Here is an 18062-nt window from a genome sequence, read left to right as displayed (position 1 = left end):
TATCTTAATTGAACTAAATAACCATGAATTCATCATGTACTAGATGCAGAGAAGGCACTTTGCTAACTTAGTTATGTGTCCTTGCCCTATGTAAGTTTTTCTCCAGCACATCAGGGGCTGTCCAGCTTGAAACTCAGAGATAACCATCTTCTCTTTCTGTTAGCTTTGTGAATCTCTATGCCCCATTTGACAAATACCAACCAGCAAAGAGATCATCAATTCAGAACTACTGTAATACTATCAACAATTAACCCCAAAATGCCTCAGAATAAAACTTCTATGCCGATTTTATAATCACATGTAAATTACACAAAGTATATGGAAAAAACACTCATGCCATTATATTAATTTGTTCTCTGTATCTTGTCTTCCAAATAATACAGAAAAATTCTAGGAGACAAAAGTAAAAATTTATTTGAAATTATTGGTAATAGTTGGCTACTTTATAGGAATTGCATCAATATATGCTGAATTAACTGTTTTTACATTATGCATAACATTATCTTAGGTACTGGATATAATATCAATAAAGTAAGATACATGTGTTCTACTATGATGAACTCAGTTGTGAAAGAGAATAGAGAGACTTAGGTTTCTAACTTCCAGGAAAATACCCAACCACTTCCCAAACCCCCATGAAAATAGAAAAATGAAAGATGCCTCTCAAAATACAAATATGCGAGAGATACCTAATTTCTCAGAACCTGGAAAAATTTTCACTTTAAATGATAATAATACAACAGTGTTCATGATATCAAATGATAATAATTATTAAAAGTGTGCTCCTATGCTGTGAGTTCCCTACATCAGGGATTTAGAAATATAGCAAGGAATCATAGAGCATGATTCTTTGCTTCTTAAGTGAATAAAAACTTTATAGTAGAATTAGTTAATAGCAATTAAATCCTCAAATTATTGCAACATATTTTAATAAGCCAGTATAATTATTTCCTGTCTAATCCTTATAATCATTAGTAATCAGGAAAGGTTTTTAAAAATATATTAAGCTTATAAATGATATTGCTACAAAATAAATCAATTTCATATTACTAAATCAAGAAATTAGGCAGAGTTTTTTTCATTGTCATGCTTCTTGGATGGATGGCTGTATGCGTAGATATATGGATGCTTAGAAAGATGGATACCTATATGTAAATAAGTACCTAAGAACATTCTAAGTTTTTCCATTTTCCTTGATGTGAATACATCATTTTGGTTCATTTTAAGAATCATAAATTGCCTATTATTCCAGGCATCATGCCACATGGGACACAAAGATGATGAAGATTTCTATGGAGTCTAGAGGCTCAAATTCTAGTAAAATGAAGATCATATCTACAGATAGTAAGCTTTCAGCCTGATTTTGAATTCTAGGATTCTTCACAGATAAATAAACATTAATGATTTCCAACAGAATATTATTAAAGGATGCAAGGAGGATTCCCAGCTGCCTACAGAATGTTCTATTTATGTTTGCTGCTCCCCGAGGTATCCCCCCTGGTTCAGCTCCCATCAACAGTGGACAACACATTAGCTTAATAAAAAATAAAAAATTTAAATTTCTCAAAGAAACTGCTATGGTGTCAGCCCTAAATAACACTTAATTTTAATACATTATTGTCAAGCACTAATGATTAATTTTTATACATGATTAATGAATGGCATTCTCTGCTGTCTCCAGCTATTACAAGTCATGGTTCTCTTCTAGAGCAGTAGCTCCTTAAACAGTCAACTCTGCCTGTCTGTACTGTGTTAATCCATATCTTCACTTAGAAGCTCATCAGTGACTCAAATCTAATAATTTATATATGTGTGTGTGTGTGTGTGTGTATGTGCGTGCATGTGCGCACATGTATGTGTGGAATGATTAAACAGTCCTTGCGAACTACTCAGAATTCATGTTTACTTTTCTCCAAAGAAACCAAAGCTCAATTTTGGGGATGTGGCAAAGATGCCAACTGTACTACATGTTTATCCCAACTCTCCTTGGAAGTGGTCATGTGACAGTGCTCTGGCCAATGAGAAAAAGAAACCTTCTTAGAATTTTTGTGTGTGTGTGTCTGAGGAATTACGAATTTATTCGGTCATCCACATACCAGGTGGCTGAGCCTGGATGGCTCCAGCACCCAGTGAGGGGAGCCAGTGGCTTTTTTTTTTTAAATCTGTATAATTTCTATTTTTTTTTTTATTGATTAAGTTATTACACATGTGTCCTTATCCCCACATTATCCCCCCATCCCCCCCACTCATGCCCTCACCCCCCTGTTGTCTGTGTCCATTGGTTAGGCCTATATGCTTGCATATAAGTCCTTTGGTTGATCTCTCCCCCTTACCCCAACCCTCCCCTACCTTCCCTCTGAGGTTTGATGGTCTGATTGATGCTTCTCTGTCTCTGGATCTGTTTTTGTTCATCAGTTTATGTTATTCATTATATTCCACAAATGAGTGAGATCATGTGATATTTATCTTTCTCTGACTGGCTTATTTCACTTAGCATAATGCTCTCCAGGCCCATCCATGCTGTTGCAAATGGTAAGAACTTTTTCTTTTTTAACGCCACATAATATTCCATTGTGTAGATGTACCACAGTTTTCTAATCCGCTCATCTATTGATGGGCACTTAGGCTGTTTGCAAATCTTAACTATGGTGAATTGTGCTGCTTTGAACATAGGGGTGGATATATCCTGTCTAATTGGTGTTTCTAGTTTCTTGGGATATAGTCCTAGAAGTGGGATCACTGGCCTTCTCAGATTTCTGTACAAGGTGTGCTCTTTCCACTCATTGTTTTGTTGACCACTACTCTAGACCAAGCATGTCAAACATGTGGCCCACAATATTTTTGAGGCCCAGCCAATATAACGGTATGTAAGAAACGTTTTAATAAAAATTTCGTAACTTAATTTTTACAATATCTTGTTATACATAATAATTAATAACGAACTACAATGTTCGCTAATGACTGATTGCTATAATCGTGTTGCATTCATTTCCCTTATGTACCTTACTTGCAAACACACCATTTCTCTCCACTAATACTAGCAGCAAATATTTTAGCCACCAATGGCCATGTCATTAGTCTTGTACTGACTTGTTTGGTGTGCACAACAGGAAATATTTCACTATTGGATAACAAGAAAAGTAGGTTTATTTGCATTATCCTTATTGATTTGTGAAGTTATTCAGTGTCTGGTAAGTTAATGTTCAAGAAAAAATATTAATTTTTATTAAAATATTCTATTATTTTATGTTAACAATTACTCATTTATTTCAGCCCTTTGGACTATTCAGCATGTCTTTATTAAAATAAACCTACATTTCTATAAAAATTGAAGCTTTTTTTTTCGGACCACATAAATTTAAACCTTGTTTATTTGGCCCATTTTAGCCTTTGAATTTGACAGGCTTGCTCTCCAGTGGTCCGCAAACTTAGGCTTGTGAGCCACATGCGGCTCTTTGGCCCCTTGAGTGTGGCTCTTCCACAAAATGCCACGTGTGGGTGCACACGTACAGTGCGATTGACACTTCATGGCACATGCGCAGAAGTCAGTATTTTGTGGAAGAGCCACACGCAAGGGCCAAAGAGCCGCATGTGGTTCGTGAGCCATAGTTTGCCGACCACTGCTCTAGACAAATGGGCATAATAATGATCTTGGAATGGGAAGATAAATGATTATCAAAAACTGTATAAGCACAGTAGAGGGAAAAACGGGGAAACATACTAAAGCTAGTATGTTAGACCTCCATTGCCCACAGCTCCCCCAGAGATGGGACATAGATCATCACATTTATAATACCTTAACCAATAAAGAAATTAAAGATTAAAAGATAAGTAAATAAAATAAAAGAATATTTATCAATTTTTAGACAGTGGTTGAGGCACACTTTCTCAAGTGAAGATTAGTTCAGGAACTGCAGATGTCTACATCATAGCTGTGAGAGCTCAGTTTTGAGATGAAGTAGTGACTAAAAACCAGAACTAATGGAATGTGCTACATAATTTTATAGGAATCAATATTCCTGGTCTTTCCATTCCCTATTTTCTCTCAGAGAAGGTTTATTACAGTGAAATATTCTCATCTCTCCTTCCAGGCGTGTTACATTCTTTAATGTCACCCTGAGCAGTAGTAAATCCTTAGATTGCTTTGCAGAGTGCTAAATGGAAAGAGTTGGGAACAACTATCAAGAGAGACATTATCATCAACAGTATAGTCTCTGATGCATGATCCCAGGTGTTTTGAGATAAAAGACAAGAGTGCTATTCCTCTGTAAATCTAAACAATAAATGCACTGTGGCATGTCCTGGAAACTTACCCTTTTATCATGTTCAATGTGCAAAGATGATGGAGCTTTTGCTCAACTAATCAGTTGTACTTCATGACTGGCAGAAGTCCTTTGATCTAGCCATCACTGAACTATGCACTAGTTAACAGCTAGCACACATCGATCACTTGCTAAGGATCAGACAGTGTGCAATGCACTCTCTACAGTGGAGCTCAGTTATTGCTCCCAACTCCAATACCAGGTGTCATGACCATCTTCATCTTTCAGACAAACAGAATCTTATGGGGCAGAGGACAAGTTGCTTAACCTCTCCAAGACTCAGTTTGAATGAGGCACCGAGAAATGTCTAAGAATATTCTGGAGCTAGCATTTTTCTCACTGTGGTATTCGGTAGAAAAAAAATCTACTAGCAGATGTATAATGTACCTTGCCCTGAGGTCATGCAGTCTATGTGCATGTCTGAGACGTACACAAACCTGAAACTAAAAGTAGGTAAATGTCATAAGTACTGTTACATTATTCTTTAAACTATTTCATCTACAACTCAGTTTTGATTAGCAACTATTTAAAAATTTTCTATTCTTTAGATATCTTTTTCCTTATATCTGTGAAACATCACTATCCAGGGTTAGGTAGCTACAGTCTGGATAGATATAGTATAACATCACAATAATATTTTAAGATATTTAATAATATTTAACAATATTTAAATATCATTATATACTATTAAATATTACCACATTGTGACAATGTGGTAAAATAATCCTATCTAATAAAAGACAAAAAGGGTAATTAACCATACCTCTGCTATGCTTCCCATTGGTTAATCAGCAAGATATGCAAATTAACTGCCAGCAAAGATGGCGGCTGGCAGCCACACAGCTGAAGCGAGCAGGAGGTTTGCTCGCTCCAGTGATGGAGGAAGCCAAGGTTCCCCACCTGCCACGGCCCGGCTCTGAGCTACAAAAGCAACAACTCCAAAAACAACAGTTTCAATTATAGAAGCTAAACAAACCCCAGATACCTGCTTTCAACCAGCCGAGGCCTCAGAGCTGGGAGCTCCAGTGATGGCAACAGAGTTTCAATTATAGAAGGTAAATAAATCCCAGAAGAAAAAAGAAAAAAAGGAGAGGCTGGGAGCTTCAGTCACAGGCCAGCCTGAAAATGGCCCTCAGCCCCTCACCCAGACTGGCGAGACACCCCAGTGGGGACCTCCACCCTTAAGGGGGTGTGACCAGCTGCAAACAGCCATCATCCCCTCACCCAGGCTGGCCAGGCACCCAAGCGGGACCCCCACCCTGATCTGGGACACCATTCAGGGCAAACCAGCTGGCCCCACCCATGCACTAGGCCTCTATCCCATATAGTAAAGGGGTAATATGCAAACTGACCCTAACAGCAGAAAGACTGGGAATGACTGGTCACTATGACACACACTGACCACCAGGGGGCAGATGCTCAATGCAGGAGCTGTCCTCTGGTGGTCAGTGAGCTCCCACATGGGGGAGCTCTGCTCAGCCACAAGCCAGGCCGATGGCTGCCAGTACAGCGGTGGTGGTGGGAGCCTCTCCTGCCTCCTCAGCAGCTCTAAGGATGTCCAACTGCAGCTTAGGTCTGCTCCCGGCTGGCAAGTGGACATCCCCTGAGGGCTGCCGGGCTGCCAGAGGGATGTCTGATTGCCAGCTTAGGCCCAATCTCCCGGGGAGCAGGCCTAAGTCAGTAGGTGGTCATCCCCCGAGGGGTCCCAGACTGCGAGAGGGCACAGGCCAGGCTGAGGAACTATCCCACCCCCGAGTGCACAAATTTTTGTGCACTGGGCCTCTAGTTGATAGTATAATAAACATAGGGGAGGGAGTACATGGACCATGAGCTTTCTCATCTCATAAATTCATAGGAGCCACATAGGACTCGTATAGACTAATTCTGGATAAAGTGGTATCAAAAGTATCTAAGGTAATTAAAGTATCACAATAAAATGAGTAGGTTAATTAATTTTTATTCATTTATTAAATATTTATTGATAATTTTTAAGGACAAGGCTAAGCAAGACAGAAACCGAGGCTCTGCTTTCATGGCACCTGCATGTCAGCGGACAGTTGTGTTCATGTTCTGCAAATTGAAGATGGCATACAGGTCATCAGAGGTAGGCAAAGGCAGGAGCTACACTTCCAGGGAAGAGGCTGGGGTATTTGGGCTGGATATAAGCAAAGACCCCAGAGACAGTTTCCCAGAGGCTGCAAGGTAAGTGGTACATTCAGTTAGGACTGAAATACTTAAAACTATGATTTGAAGACCCATCATTTTAGGTCATACCACTTTCCTTGACAATAAGAGCCATGACTCCTGGCAGAAGGAAAAAGCTGGTCATAGGGTTTGAATGGGATCTGTAGCCTCACTCTGCTCTCTCAGCTTGTTATCTAAGGCTTTCAAGTGAACACCAACCTGCTTATCTTGCCTCATCTACAAATAGGGGGTCCGAAGAGGGACAACTGGAAAGTGGTTTGAAAACTGCAGTCACTTTAATTTGTGATTACTATAAGCTCAGCAGAGGGTAGGAGTCTTGCATTCAAAAACATTTATGGCAATGGGCATTTAAAACATAAGAAGACAGTTATCGTGTGGAGTGGGATCTGTGTCTGTCTTCTGTTATTTATACATGTTGTATTTTTAAAAATTATTTACAAGATATTATTTATTCTATTTTAGATGGAAATGCATAAAGTAGTTAATGGTCAGTAACAATGTACAAGTAAAGTTACAAGAAATCCCCATTCTCTCAAACCTTGATGTGGAGCATGAATACATAAGGTAGGAGACAACATGGGTAGGAAATAGCATTGCTATTCTCAGCAACCCTTTCAGTGTTTAGTGTATGGTAAATATTTTCTGAATATTTTCAAAAATTTATTTCTAATGGGTTCATAAACTTTGAGTCCTGGCACATTCAACCACAATATGAAATCACTGTCATATAGAAATAGAAACATGTGTATATAAATATAGAAATATAAAGAGGTAGATGGACATTTAGAGAAAAATTCAGGTTTTGCACCCTGTAAAAATTTTTGGGCCTAAAATTATTATATATGACCAATAACCCAAATATATTTACTTGTGCTCACCCAAAGTACAAAGTTGTTTTTAACACAATGGCACTTTCAAAACAAATTTATGTACACAATCATATAATTTAGTGGCGAGGTTCACAACCATCAATAAATATATGAGCTTATTTTCATAGTTAAAGTTCACATACTTCCATTATAATAAAATATTATTTTAATAAAACACTAAGTTATTTCTAAATGAATGCCCTCCTTTGTTGTGCATGCTAAAAGATGAGTGTGGAAGCACACAGGATGGAGGAAAATATTAGGAATATAAAGTAGTTATCAGCACCACTCCATCTGCCAAGTCAGCAGATATTTTCTCCACTGTAAGTTTATTCCAATACTAAATAAATATATTTTTTGGAAAATCTCTAAATCTGAGGATGTTAAAATCAATCTATGTGTATCAACTTGCTGATGAGCTAACTAAATACTGCATTTACATTTTTGTGGGGTTTTTTTTTCCCATTTGATGGCAGGCAATTAGCAATTTTAAGCCTGCTGACTAATTGAAACATTTCCTAAATTATATGGATCTCGGAGAAGATGCATTCTACTTAACCTTGGCATTTGTTTTAAATTACAGGAATCTACCATATTATATTATCCAAGGTTTAAAAGTCAGCTTTCTTCTCTAATTTGTATCTCAAGGTTTTTATATTCCCACTAGAGGCCCAATGCATGAAATTCGTGCACGGGGGTGGGGGGGGATGGGGTCCCCTCAGCCCTCTCCAATCTGGGAACCCTTGGGGGATGTCTGACCTGCAGTTTAGGCCCGATCCTTAGGGATCGGGCCTAAACTGGCGGTCAGACATCCCTCTCAAAATCCAGGACCACTGGCTACTAACTGCTCACCTGCCTGCCTGTCTGATCACCCCTAATTGCCCCCCTGCCAGCCTGGTTGCCCCCAACTGCCCCCCCACTGGCCTGGTCATTCCTCACTGTCCCCCTTGCTGGCCTGGTCGCCCCCAACTGCCCCCCTGCTAGCTGGGTTGCCCCTCACACCCCCACCACCCCACCAGCCTGGTTGCCACCAACTGTATCCCCTGCTGGCCTGGTTGCCCCTCACTGCCCCCCCACCTCCACCCCCCACCCCCGCTGGCCTGGTCACGCCATACAGCCTGGTGTTTGGTTGTTTGGTCGCCCCTCACTGTCCTCCCTGCCAACCTGGTCGCCGCATGCAGCCTGCTGTTCAGTCATTTGGTCATCCTTCACTAACCCCCCTGCCGGTCTGGTCGCCCCACATAGCCTGCTGCTCAGTCATTTGGTCATCCCTCACTGAGCCCCCTGCTGGCCTGGTAGCCCCATGCAGCCTGTTCAGTCATCCATTCTGTTGTTTTGGATGTGACAGCCCCTGGGTCTTTAGATAGATAGATAGATAGATAGATAGATAGATAGATAGATAGAGAAAGCTAATGGATATAAGAAAAAAAAAAGTATTCTCCTTTACACATTCCGCTGAAACCAACAATAATTTTCTGTGTAACTATATAGTACTTCTTCCAAAGGAGTTCAGAATCCCCTGTAGATGACCAGTCATTCACGTTTAAAGTGTCTGTAAATCAGGGAGGGGACAAGACATCTAAGAATCAAAACTGATGCCATGAAGAGGCTGCATATTGTGAATGTTGGTTCCCTCCCTTAAACTGACTGCTAGAATATCCTTTAAGAAGAATTCTGAGCAGCTGCAGCCTACACTGCTGGTGCCAGCTAGATCCCCTTAGCAGGCTGGTACACTCACTTTCTAGTGCGGTACTTCTCTTAATAGTGCAGAGCTGTGCCCCTCTTCTAAAAATTGTCCTTGGTTAAAAACGCCCAAACAGGATGGCCTGCAGCCCATGGCTGAATGATTTGAGGTAAAAATGGCCAGCCTCCTTGTCCTAAAGTGGGGCAACTCTGTGGTACCATTCATAAGCTAGAATTTTCTGATGGATCAGGCTGAGGCTAAACTTCAGCTGGACGGATATCTTTGCCTAGTCCTATCCTACTCTGCCTTCCTTATTCCTTCATATCCTCACCTGAGCACGTCTACAATAACCCACCTGCACAAGAACCCACCCCCAACCCCGCCAACTCTGGCTCTGACTTTGTAGAACTTAACCTTAAACAGAGGTAAGTGAAGGCATGCGCTACACTTACAGGGAAGAACCTGGGGTATTTGAGGTGGGTGTAAGCAAAGGCCCCAGATGATTCCCATGACCAAAGTCATTAATATAATTGCTTCCAAGCCCAGTTTACAGGCATGTCACATTGCCAGGACATTACCTCCTCACAACTATTTTGTATGCTCGTCAACTGTCCCTGTTTGTCTGTGACTAGAGATTTCCTGGAATGTTAAGACTTCCTGTGTAAAACAAAGTTCTAAACAAACCAGTCCCCCATACTCCCCCTCCTCCCTTTCTGGTTAACCAAAGCAGGCAAATGTGAATAACTTGTACAAAATCTTAAAACAGCCAAGGAGAGATCCAGGATTTCGATCCACATGTGCCTGACTCCAAAAATTATACACACCAGTGGCTGCCTAATGCCTAATGCCCTGTATTCTGTTCACTGTCTTCCTCTTTTATTAAAGTACTACTAATAAGACTAAAAGGAAATTGCTTGATTGTTTGATGGATTGATTGATTGATAAAGACTAAAAGAGGCAAGTAAAGGATGACATCAAAATGTGGTCCAGATCCAATGGCCTGTAGCCTGCTCACTAGCTAAATGCCCTATCTGACTTTAGAACATTTTGATCAGTTATCTCTAAGCAAACATTTAATACCTAATGGTAAGACATCATGATCAATAATGACTTTCCATAGAAGAGCCATGTTGATTTTAAGTTCACTAATACTGATTTGGGTCTCGTAGAGATGGATAATAAAGAAAAGGCAGAATACAATACTATGCCTAATATGAACTGTGGTGGCTGGGTTTTTCATTTACTTCTTCTCAGTGAATCCTATAAAACCCACTTATTAAGAAATTGAGGCTGAACAGGCAGAAGTGATGTAAAAGAAATGAAAGCTAGAGAAATTTCTGCAATGTGTTAGGAAGTTACACTAAAGGAAATCGACTCACGGTAAAACACACACTCTGGAAAGTCATGGAAGCAGACGTATCGGACACAGGACAGATGGCTCCCACAGAAAACTTTTCGGAAACAAACAAACAAAAAAAGCTTAAAACTCCTTAAATGATGGCAACACTGGTACAGAATAATAGTTGAGTATGATTTTGTGTCTGTACTGCTGACTTTAAATTATAGCTTTAGCGTACACTAAATATTTGACTCTGGATAATTGATTATCCAGTTTCCCCATCTATAAAATGAAAAAGGAATAGGACCTACTGCATAGAACCTATGAAAATGTAATGACGAATAGCATATAAAGCACTTAGCATAGCACTGTGCCTATAGCAATAATGTATAAAATGTTAGATCTAATTATGTGAAGATAAACACATCGATTGCGATTTTGTAATGCAAAGACATATTCAGAGTTCTACTTTGTCTTTAGAATCACCAAAGTACATTGGAATGTCATATCATTAATATCTTGTCCTCTGAATAATTACCTTAATTTAGCATTTATCATGAACAGGCTTTACATGGATTTTATTTTTATTTAATCTTAATGATATTTTGATGTAGGTACTTTTATTCCCATTTTGCAGGTAAAGAAATAAAGGTACAGTGAATTTTAACAATTTGCCTGAGTTCACACCATAGTGTTAGAACCTAAATTGAAAACAAGATTAGCTAGTGTTAAGTCCACACTCCTGACAATGACATTTATCAGGAATAATGTGAGAGGTACAGAACGGTGACAATTGTAACTGCAGCTGCCCTTTCCATTTCCAGCTCTTACAGTGCTTCCTAAAGTGCCCTGACTGAAGTGACTGCTAAATGACTGCCTGTGGGCGGATCATGTCAGAGCACAGATAAGGAGAACCTTGGGGCCAACTGAGCAGCCAGCTCCCCTTCTGAAACCTCAGACACAGCCCAGCACCAGCAGGAATAGTGCTGCAGCTGCAGGTAGGGCTGCAGAAAAATGAGGAAGTCAGGACCCCGTCTTTATGGTCCTCAAACATGATGCCATCAATCCATCCAGAGTTGGTCAAAGTCAAAACTCTGACACTTCCAATACTTTGCCTTTCTACTCACTCCACTCCATTCCATCTCATTCCACTCATTTCATCCCTTTTTGTTCCTTCCCACTCTTTTACTTACTTAAATTTTCACCCAAGGATATTTTTAATTGATTTTTAGAGAGAGAGGGAGAGAGAAAGAGAGAAATATAGATGTGAGAGAGAAACATCAGTTAGTCCGTTGCCTCCCGCACATTCCCTGACCAGGGATGCAACCTGCAACCTAGGTATATGTGCCAGGACCGCAATTGAGCCCACAACCTTTTGGTGCAGGGGCCAATGCTCTAATCAGCTGAACTCCAATCAATGAACCAATCAGCTGAACCATCATTTCATTCCATTCCACTCCACATTCCATCCATTCCATCCCTTTCTGTTCCATTCTATTCTCCCATTCCACCCACTCAACTCTACATCAGTCCATTCCATTCCACTCCATCAATTAGTTATCCAAAGGCAGTCTCTGGAAAATAAGCAGTTGCTGCTAGAAAGATGAAAGTAATTTAGTTTACTCCTGAAAAGCTCTCAGACTGACCAAGCTTCATTCAATAGATAGGTTTACAAAGTCAAAAACGAGCTCAGTAATTTATAGAATAACTTAAGTTGTGAAATAAAATGCATTATATAATAATTTCAAAATTCCTGGCTCTGAAACCAAATTTGGTCATAGTGTTCTTCCTATTACTAGAAGAGTCTACTCAGAAGATTTTATTCTTTGGGACTTTGTGAAGATAAAATAGGAAATTTCCAAGGTATATTTCCAACGAACCATGAAAACTAGAAAGATATGTTTTTTCCATACTGAGGAAACTTCAAATTAAGACCAGGGTCTACATACTAAATCAGAATGTGTTTTCCCTCTGAAGGCAGTAGATTAAAAAAAGAAATGGATAATGTTTTTCTATAATTTTTATAATTCCTTTTCTTCAAAGTACCATGACCTCGGCTAGGACAAATAGAGTGCAAACATCATCATTTTATTTGTAAGCACTCTAGAGTCTATTTTTATGAACTGTCCTGTTTAATTTCTGCAGAGATCTGAAAAAACCCTGGTTTCATTACCTCTGTGTGGGAAACTGTTTATTGCCTTCACTATCTGATAAGCATAGACAGAGAATCCCCCGAAGGCTGGGTGCCTTTGAAGCCCTAGCAAAGGTTGGAGCTAGGTGCCACCTCTGTTTGTCCAGACAGTGGTAGCTGAAACTACTCCCCCATTTATTATTATGTAAATCCTTGCTGATGGGCTAGTCTGCCTGTTGCAGGGGGTCGCCTGCCTAAGGGCTATGCTATGGGTGCATCCCAGATCAATAAAAGCTTGGTGAGGCCTGAGCACGGAGGAAGTCCTTCCCCTTGAGTTGGACTTGGCTGCCTGGTCCCCCGATACTCCAAATTATCTCTTGTCTTTTCATTTTCATTTGTGTGCAGCTCTGCTTCCAGGTCCTGAACCAGCCGTGGACAAACTACGGCCTGCGGGCCGGATCCGGCCTGTTTGAAAGGAATAAAACTAAAAAAAAAAAAAGACCGTACCCTTTTATGTAATGATGTTTACTTTGAATTTATATTAGTTCACACAAACACTCCATCCATGCTTTTGTTCTGGCCCTCCGGTCCAGTTTAAGAACCCATTGTGGCCCTTGAGTCAAAAAGTTTGCCCACCCCTGAACCCTGACCCACGCGGGACATGGGAAGGAAACACTCAACACCTCTGCATTTAAAAAACATACTTCCATATGAATTGACATTAGAAACAAAAATTGCTCAACATTTTATGCTGTTACTTTGGGTGGTGTATAGCAATCTGCAGGTTCCTCACACACTGACCATGTTATTTTTCCTTGTGTTCCAGAGTTTTTCAAAGATAGATCTGTGTATTATATAAATTAGCAGTCTCTGGGTGTTTTTGAAATGTCTATTCCCGGATTCTACTTCATTCCTAAGAACTTGAATCTTTGGAGTCGGTACAACAAAGTCTCCAAATAATCTCCCTCAGTAAAGCTTACCCTCTATCCTTTGAAACGCACTGGGACAGCAATTAGGTCCAGTGACTGTGCATGGGCTTTCCTTAACCTGCCTGACGGTGATTCCTGGGCACATCACCATTACAGCTGTCACACAAATTAGGCTCTGTAAGAGCAAGGAGGGCTCAGATGAGGGGATTCATTGTCTCATAGATGCTTCATTTAACCTCAAAAAGTCAGAAAGAGACAACCAAGCCAGTAGATCACAAATGCTAACAACCATGTGCCCGTGTGGTGCCTTGCTGAATGCGGTTATTTGAGATTTTACAGGGTAGGCAATATTGTAAATTCACATGCTATACAGATTCTCATGCCAGGAAGGGAAATTGCCATTCAATGTTAGAGTTGCATTTGCTAATTCTCTTTTCTTGGTATTGTTTTATTTGTCTTTGCATTTTAAGTGACATTTCGGCAAATAACAAGTAACCAAGAGGTGAAAGAGAGGAATACTCTCTACACATCTATGTTTACATGTAAGACCTCACTTATTCTCCTCCCTGAGAAGAGAATATTGTTATCTCTAGATTAAAAATAAAGTAAACAAAACAAAAGGATAAGTAGTTCATTCAAAGTTAACGAATATCAGCCCTATATGTTGAGCCCCTTTACACCTATGCAAAAATCTGAATATCTTCTGCCACACCATGTTACTTCCATTTCTTGCCCTCCAAGAGTTGTTGTAGGTGTGAGGTCCCTATTTCTATGTTGGCTGTCAGTCTCCTCCTGGCTGCTTTCTCCTCCCAGAAGCTCTCCTGCATTCCTTCATACAAGGTCTCTCCATTTTCAAACACATAGTCTCCCTACCTTAAGATCAACTCTGACAAGTAATATAATATATAAAATATAGTCTATACTAATAATAACCTAGGTGACGTCACACCCTCACGTCATCATAAGATAGCCATCACAAGATGGCCGTCATAAGATGGCCGTCACAAGATGGCCACATGCACAGTGGAAGCAGGACCTGGTGGCCACTCCACACAGTGAGGCCTGGGGGTCCAGCAGATCTGCACTGTGCAGAAGAGGCCAGTCCCAGAATCTCCACCGCCTCATACGGAGGAGGTGGGTCGCGGCAGGGGAGGGCAGTTGTGGGCAATGAGGCTGGCACGCAGAAGCAGTTAGGGGCAATCAGGCAAGCAGGCAGGCGAGTGATTAGGAGCCAGCAGTCCCAGATTGTGAGAGGAATGTCTGACTGCCAGTTTAGATGTTCTGTGGAATTGGGCCTAAACCAGCAGTTGGACATCCCCTGAGGGGTCCCAGATTGGAGAGAGTGCAAGATGGGCTGAGGGACAAATCTACTCCACCCCCCATGCATGAATTTTGTGCACCGGGCATATAATATAATATAATATAATATAATATAATATAATATAATATAATATATATAATATAATAAATATAATATAATATAATCACAGTAAAGATACCTCATCATATACAAATAATCTACCCACATTCAAAGAGGAAGGGATTATACAAGGTGAAGGTCACTGAATGCCATTCTACCACAGACAGTCTATTGGGGTTATATAATTTCATATTGCATGTGTACTCTTTGTCAAGGGAAAGCAAAGTTAACTGCTCCTCAGGGAGCTTGAACCCTGGCCCATATAAAGCAAAGGAATAAGACAAAGAGAGATATAATCCAATAGACCAGCCAACTAAAATAGAGAATGAGACTTGCCAAAAAACTGAGTATATTATTTTTCTTCGCTTATTTGCTAACATATGCTTTCTAGGAGACCTGAAACATTCTAAAACATTTTGTTTTTCTCAAAAGTTTTTAGCATCTTCTAATTGGTATGTCATTTCATAATTACAGACTGCTACTAAAGCAGAAGTTTTGAGTCATTCTTAAATCTTCCTTCTCTGCTAAATTGTTTTTATGTTGTGGAATGTCTAAGTCTATAATTAAATTATTGTCTCAAACAAATTAGCCAATCCATGCATACATTAACATATCATTATAAATGTGGAAACCATAGATGTGTGCCATAGATTATCAAACTGGGTAGTACTGCACAGGTCTAGGCTTGCTTTCCTGATAACTGGCCTCAAGTCTGGGGATGGGAAGAAACAGAGAAATTAAATTCTAAGAAAAAGGGCAAATTTACCTTTATTTGAAATAAGGGAAAAGTGTGATAGTTGGAAATACTGTCATGCAAATAGTTACTCCAATACTCTTTTCTTTCTCACTATGGGAAAAATATACTTCCTCAGTCCACTGACATATGTCCTGCTTTGGCCAATAGAATGTCCATGAATGCTATGTGAAAAGTAGCCTTCAGGGTATTTGTGAGGTTGAACTTGGCTCATATACTCTGTTGATCCACTGTGATATAATGAAGCCCCTTCAAACTGCACTCTAGGACACATAAGTATGAAGTTGAACCGACAAAACTGGCAGTTCAGCTGAGCTTTCCAGGTAAACCCTGTCTAGATCAGCTGAGCCAGAGTCACCTTCAGACACAGGAGTTTGAAGATAAACATTTGCTGCTACAAGCCCATTGAGTTTGGGATAGTTCAGTGATGGCGAACCTTTTGAGCTCGGTGTATCAGCATTTTGAAAAACCCTAACTTAACTCTGGTGCTGTGTCACATATAGAAATTTTTTGATATTTGCAACCATAGTAAAACAAAGACTTACATTTTTGATATTTATTTTATATATTTAAATGCCATTTAACAAAGAAAAATCAACCAAAAAATGAGTTCGCATGTCACCTCTGACACGCGTGTCATAGGTTCGCCATCGCTGTCATAGTTTGTTACACAGCATTGTCACTGCAATAGCTGACTAATATAATACCTGGAGATACAGTCTTACGTTTAAATCATATTCTGCTAAGTAGATACATCCTGGCATACCTTGCTTCCAGACTATGGCACAAAAATGAGTATCATAATAAAGGAAGTTGTAATCTTTTTTGCTGGGGGAGGGCCTTGCCTTCAATTAGTAAAAAACTCAACATCTATGAATCACAATAAAGTGAAGATCAATAAAACAAGGTATGCCTGCACTAAAATCTATTTATTTATACATATACTACATACATATATGCTGCATTTTAAATGCCATTTATATATAACTATAAGCCCGTTGCATGAAGATTCAATAGGCCTTCCTTCCCCTGGCTGCCAGCACCGGTTTTCCTCCGGCACCTGGGACCCAGGCCTTTGGTCCAGCCGCAGCGGAGAAGCCAAGCCTCAAGGTTAGGCTTCTCCCCTTCAGCCAGAGCGAGGCTTGGCTTCTCTGCTGTGGCAGCAGAGAAGCCACACCTCTTCAGTCTTCAGTCTTCACTCTGGCTGGAGCCTTCAGTCTTCCCGTCATGCCTGCACATGCAAATTAACCACCATCTTTGTTGGGTTAATTTGCATACTCATCCTGATTGGCTGGTGGGTGTAGCAGAGTGACACAAATTTGCATGTTTCTCTTTTATTAGTGTAGATAGTGCTTGCATTTGTGTATGGGTAGTGTTTTCTTAGTGTATCACATAAAATCAGTGTTTTTGTAGGCAGTATCCTGATAACATTTAAAGAAGTCCTTATATGATAAAATTCTTCATAATGAAATGTAGCAGCAGTAAACCTAGAAGTATTATTTCTCCTTGTCGGGCTTTCGGGTACCGTGGTCTCCTGGTTATTCACAATTGTAAAGGAATCTGATAACTCTATGAACAGTTGCATGCAGTAAAATGCTTTTTGAGAAGGCTATAAAATTGTAAATGTATTTATTGCATCTCATTTTATGAGATTTTATGCTTCATATTTATAAATATTAGGAAAATAGTTGCAGATTACATCAAGGTTACAACTGTCCTCTTACATCAATGCAGCATCAAGAGAGAAAGGAACACCGGGGCAGGGAGAAATTTGTGAAGCACTATGGAAATAAATGAAAATGGTTGGAAAAGCTGTAAGAGCACATCTCTGTCTAAAAAGACTTCTAACCATAAGATTTCTTTTCCTCATCAATATGAAACCAAAAGGTGAGTAGCAACACTACATAATCCAAATGAATACTCAATACATCTTATATAGACTGCGGAAACCTACACTTTCTTACAAACATTTGTGTTTAACTTGACTTAAAATTGCTGAGATCATAACAATCAGTTGCTGGAGCACAGTCAGGGCTTGAAGTTGGACATGAGTAAGTAAACCTTACACGGCCCTAACAAGCAGTATCAGCACAAATACAGTGACATGATCGAAACTAGGAAACTCTCTCCCATCTATAATTTATTTCAGTATCTTTATTTTTCTTTACAAAACTTGGTTTTAATTCATATCCTATGTTCAATATACTATTTTTTTTGTATTTTAATCTAGAACAGGACTTCTCAACCTCAGCACTACTGACATTTTGGACTGGATAATTCTTTGTTGTGGGAGGCTGAACTGTTTGTTTAAAGATATTCAGGAGCATCCCTCGCTTCTACCTATTAGGTGCCAGAAGCACCCTCTACTCTGGAGCTGTGACAACCAACCATGTCTCCATGCCTGGCCAA

General features: G+C 39.8%; 1 protein-coding gene across 1 annotated transcript in view; it reads right to left on the bottom strand.

Moving 5' to 3' along the window:
• KCNIP4 (potassium voltage-gated channel interacting protein 4) overlaps positions 1-18062 on the bottom strand; it is a 971293-nt gene that overhangs the window by 605758 nt on the left and 347473 nt on the right. The window lies entirely within an intron of this gene.

This window comes from Myotis daubentonii, chromosome 1 (assembly GCF_963259705.1).
Source record: "Myotis daubentonii chromosome 1, mMyoDau2.1, whole genome shotgun sequence".
Taxonomy (NCBI): Eukaryota; Metazoa; Chordata; class Mammalia; order Chiroptera; family Vespertilionidae; genus Myotis; species Myotis daubentonii.
Note: the sequence above shows the minus strand (reverse complement) of the source record. Positions and strands in the feature narration are given on the sequence as shown.